Source organism: Eschrichtius robustus, chromosome 12, assembly GCF_028021215.1.
Source record: "Eschrichtius robustus isolate mEscRob2 chromosome 12, mEscRob2.pri, whole genome shotgun sequence".
Lineage (NCBI taxonomy): Eukaryota > Metazoa > Chordata > Mammalia > Artiodactyla > Eschrichtiidae > Eschrichtius > Eschrichtius robustus.
This window is the reverse complement of record NC_090835.1, coordinates 62464579-62470578: the sequence shown is the minus strand read 5'-3', so window position 1 is coordinate 62470578 and position 6000 is coordinate 62464579.

Sequence of the window (6000 nt, the reverse complement as noted above, 5' to 3'; positions counted from 1 at the left end):
GGAGGAAGGACAGAGTTAGAATCTATATTTGATTTAATAATAATAACAACATTGCAGATTGCTTCCTAGATTCCAAACCTTGCTCTAAGCATTTAATGCATTAACTCAGTCATTTCTCACAAAATTGCCCTGAGGTAGGAGTTATTATTCACATTTTAAAGATGAGGAAACTGAGATCCAAAGAAGAATTGCTCAAGGTCACAATCTAATAAGTGTAATAAGTGGTGGACTCAGATGAAAACCCTGACAGTCCAGAAATGACTAAACTTCAGAGGGAACAGAATGTAAAGATGAGAGTAACGTTGCGAGGGGTGGAATTTTAGTGAAGAAGGAACTGCAATGGGGAGAGGTGATAAGAAGCTGGGCCTGTATGTTCACATTGCTTTTTACCATCGTTGTTCACCGAGTCCTCTGCTCCCTTCTGAACACGACAAATGGTTTCTACAGTCCTGGAATGATGTCGGTAAATGAAGTGTCATTGGAACAATATTCCTGGGTATTTATTTGAGATACAGAAAAATGGCTCAAATGTATTCTCCGCAGCCAAGATTGTAAAATGTTAAGGTACTATATAAAGTGTTTAATTGTGCACATAAAATAAAAATTGGATTAGAAACTGAATTAATTGATGGTTCACTAGTGAATTAAGTGAAATTGAATTAAAGTGAGTTAAGTATTGATTTTGAATACTTTAAGAATGAGAAACTAGTTCACATTTGAATTTGATATGAGGCATACCTTACATAAAAAGCAGTCTTTTATCAAGAGAAATAATATAAGATTAATAGAAGTAATTCTTAGTTTAATGAGCGCTAAAGAGGCATCACTTGGTTGAGATAGGACACCAGTTCACCACTGTGGAGAAATGGTAACATAGTAACAATTGTAACAAAATATTGATGACATTCAAAGGACAAGGAAATAGGGAATTAAGAGAAACCAAAGAGCTTTAATTTTTTTAAAATTTTATTATGACTTCCTCTTGCTTAAGATGGTGACAATGATAGAAGCCAGAAAATGGATCGTTTGAAACCCACATTGAAAAGTTTGAACAACTGGAAAATGTAAAGGTGGGAAATGGCAGGTGATCAGATTTGAATTAAAAAGAGAAAAACAATCCCATTATTTCTAAAGAACTGGATGGACTGACAGACAGAATAGAGCTGGGAAACAGGGAGTATTCAGGAGGTTATGACAAAGCGTTAGGAAGCACAGTGACAGCATTAATTAAGACGGTGGCAGTAGTATGTTGAACAGGAAGCAATAAATATGTAACATATTAAATGTAGAATCTACAGAATCAGTGGCCACCTGGAACGGTGAGGTGAGAGACAGAAGAGTCAAACGCAGTCACCAGGGCTCACGACCGCGTGGACCGAGGGATGCCTGTCAGCATATCTGCTAGACTCTCTCAGTGCCCTTGCAAAGCCACTTCGCTCTGTACTCTGAGAAGCTGACTTGTGCAAACTGCTCCACACTCTCCCTTGCCTTTGGCCTCTGGTTTAGATTTATCCCATAGGCAGAAGAAAGGAGGATGGAAGAGAGTGAGGTCAGTGTATCTCCAGGAAGCCTTCTCAGCCAGATCCTCCCCCAAGGGACTAGGTTTAGTGACAGCTCTGCTGTTATTGGCCTAGGATTGTTACACTGTTTATTGTGGCCTCCTCATATGCCACCAAATCTCTGTAAATAACCCCTTTGAATATAAACATTCTTTAAATTTTTCTAATTTGTTTGCCATCCACTTCTGTTGGGACACTGACTGAAATGGGTATATTCAGTTTTTTATTTTAAAATTTTAATTGTAGAATTCTGCTTTCCACCAAGATGAAGAAAGAGGGAGTAGATTTATCCTGCTGCTAAAACAATAAAAAATTGAAAAATGAAAAATCAGGTAGTGATGAACAATGATCCCCAAGAGATAGAAAACAGAAAAGGTGAATTCTGTGATTACTCCAACATTTTGACTCCTGTGACGGAGCTTCTAAGCCAAGGCACAGAGAGAGCAGCCACTGGAGATGGAGGTGACAGTGTGGAGACATCGAGGACACTAGAGTTCACAAGGCAGAACACTGAGAGGAGACCTGCAGAGGGTCCCCCTCAAGTCTTCAACAGAAAGCCGAATAACCCACACATGTGAGGAGAATACCCAGGGGCTGGGGAAAGAACCATCTGGAAGTATTAAAGGGACCAGTGCCCCACATCCAGGAGGACCAATAACAGTGCTCATTCCAACCAACCAGACTGAAAAAAAACCTCATAATTTATAGGATATTGGGTAGAGTACTCAGGAAGTCTCACCCCGGAAATGGAGAATAAGTAGTCCCAGATTTAGCAATGCTCCAGAACCACCTGACAAAGTGTAGAAGAAGAAAAAAATAAGGAGGGAAAGGAAAAAAAAAGAATATGGAAAAACAGAAAAGGACTAGCAAGAAGGTAGATATAAGCCCAAATATATTGATGATTAAATTAAACATAAATGGTGTAATTATTCCAATTGTCAGAGACAATAAAATCATAAGACCCAACTTTATGCTGTCTATAAGTAACCCAACTTTAAAATTAAGAAATGTTGAAAGTGAAACTATGAAAACCTTAATCATAAAACATCTATAGCAGCAACACTGCATTATCATTTCATAATGATAATGATAAAGGAGTCAACTTATCAACAGGCTATGAAAACCCTAAATGTACGAAATTGAACAATTGAACTTCGAAGTATCTGAAGAATAACTTATAGAGCTTAATGTATCACATTTCCTTCCCATTTATCTATCTATCTATCTATCATCTCATAGATATCCATTTATCATATCTGTATAGATAAATAGATAGGTAGATAGATGATAGATAGATAGATAGATAGAGGATAGATATACATTTATCACACCTAGATGTAATATATATCTCCAATGTCACATATATAGCACACATCCCAATCCACCCAACAACAACCCAGGGAATATTAACAGAGATAGAACTTATGCTTAGAAATAAAATGTGCCTCAACAAATTTAATATGATTTACATCACAGTACATTCTCTATCATAACAAAATCAATTTAGAAATCAATAGCAGAAAAATATCCCAATAATCTTCAAATATTTGGAATGTAAATAACACACTTCGTTATAATTCATGAGTAGAATTTGAAGTAAGTTATAAATAATAGGAATTAAATGAAAATGACAGCTCAGTATACACAATTAGCAGTGATACTGTTCAGTAAGATTCAATTAGAGCACTGCTTTGTAGTATTTATAACTTCAATGTTTATATTAGAAAAAATAAAGCTCTAAAATCAATAATATGAACAAAACTTTGAACACACACTTCACAAACAAAGGTACACAAGTGGCCTATAAACATATAAAAATGCTCAACCTCATTTGTTAACAGGAAATGTAAATTTAAATACATACAATGCTACTACCCTTTCATTAAAATGGCTAAGATTAAGAAGAATGACAATATCAAGTGTTGACAAGGATTTGGAGCACATAGAGTTCTCATACATAGCTGGCAGGAATGTAAAATTGTACAAACCACTTTATTAAATGCTTTGCCATTCTCTTACAAAGTTAAAAACTTACCATTTTATGAGAAATTCTACTTGTAGGAATATATCCTATAGAAATGAAAATACATGTTGACATAAAAACTTGTACATGGATCTCATACCCGCTTTATTCATAATAGTAAAGTACTGGAAATAACCCAAGCATCCTACAACAGGTGAATGGGAAACCAAATTGTGGTATAAGGAAGTAGGAGCAAAGAAAGGAATAAAGTACTGATATATCCAATTATATGAACAAATTCTATGTTGATCTGGAGAAATAAAATACAGTGAATTATGTAATTTATAATTCAATGCATATAAAATTTTAGAAAAGGCAATAAACTTATCAAACTACATTTAAAATGAGTGAATTTGCTTGTATGTAAATTTTACTTCAATAAAGTTGATGTAAAACAACAACAAAAACATTGAAATAACATATTTGAAGTGCCAGGGGAAAGAACCCCGCCAATGTTGAGTACCATATTCACTGACATATCTTTTAAGAATAAAGACAATAAATAGTTTCAAATAAACACATATAGATGATTTGCATTAAAAGAAATACTGATGGAATTTTTAGCTAGAGAAAAATAGTTCCACAAAGAAACATTTAAATGTGTGATAAGATACTATTGACCAATCAGGTAGATAAATAAATCATACATTTATATTCATACAATAATTTAATAAGATTCAAAACATAGAGAAAAAATAGAACTAAAAATATAAAGGTAATTATCCACAATCTTAGTGAGAATTGTAACATAACTCTCCCAAGAGCTTATAGAACAAACTGATAAGAAAAATAGTAAGAATACAAATGACTTGAACAAAATTGACATAATATTTATAGAATACTGAAACCAACAATAAGCATTCACAAATTTTGTAAGAATACATGGAATCTTACCAAAGAACCATAAGCTAAGTAATGTTACCATAAATAAATTTCACAGGATTGGATTAATTCAGAGTGTGTGCCCATTTTTTATTTGTTTTTTATTTCTTCAGCTTTATTGAATTATACATGACACATAACATCATATAAGATAAAGGTGTGACAATTTCATACACATATATTTTGCACAGTGATGACCACAATAGCATTAGTTAACACATCTCTCACCTCACATAATTATTTTGTGTGTGGTGAGAACATTTACCATTTGCTCTCTCAGCAACTTTCAAATATATAACAGTATTGTTAACCATAGTCACACAGCTACTACATCCCCAGAAATTATTCATCTTATAACTGGAAGTTTTTCCCTTTGATCAACATCTCCTAATTTTCCCTACCCCAAGCCCCTACCACCATTCTAGTCTCCTTTTCCATGCGTTTGGCTTTTTTTAGATTCTCTGTGTAAATGTGATCATACAGCATCTGTCTTTCCCTGTCGGACTTATCTCACTCAGCATAATGCCCTCAAGGCCCATCCATATTGTCTCAAATGGCAGGATTTCCTTCCTTAAAAAGACTGAATAGTATTATATTATATATATTTTATATTTTAATATACAATTTAAATATATTTTATATTTAAGAAGACATTCTTTCCACGCCTTAACTAAGGTGAATAATGCTGAAATGAACGTGGGGGGGGTGTAGATATCTCTTCAATACACTATTTTTATTCCCTTTGATTTATACTGAAAAGTGGAATTGCTGGGTCTTATGATAGCTCTATTTTTAATGTTTTGGGGAACATCCATACTCTTTTTCACAGCGACTGCACCAACTTACATTCCCACCAACAGTGCATAGGGTTCCCTTTTCTCCACACCCTCACCAACACTGGTTGTTGAAACCAGTGTTGAAACTGGTAGTTGTGGGTTAAATCCATTCCACTTGCTTTCGCTAATCAAGGTTTTAAGACTTGCCTATCCACCAGGCTGCACGGAGCCTAAACAATAAGATCTTTGTCTAAGTTATTTTCTGGGAACTTGGCTTAGCTCTATCTAGTTTGAGCTGAGCCAGTTAAGACTGGATGGGATCGCCCACCCTTCAACTGGGCATGTGCTCCAGGACCTTTTGCCATCAGAGGCCTGTAGCTTAGTTACACCTGCACAAAATGACCATCACCACACCTGTTTCCAATCCCCTTTCCCCAGGCTCCCCACAGTCCCGCTTCAGACTGCCCTGATTCTTACTTGTCATCGCATAAATACCCTGAGCCCCTTGCCTTCAGGAAGCAGTTTTGAGATTTGTTCTCCAATCTCCTCGCTTGGCTGCCTTTCGAATATTCGAATGCTCTCTTTGTTGCAAACCTTGGTGTCTCAGCGTTTTGGCTTGCTGTGAGTCAGGCAACAAACATGGTTCAGTGACATTATTTCTTGTTTTGTGGTAATAGCCATTCTGACAGGTGTGAGGTGATGTCTCACTGTGGTTTTGATTGGCATTATCCTGATGATGAGTGATGTTGAGCATCTCTTC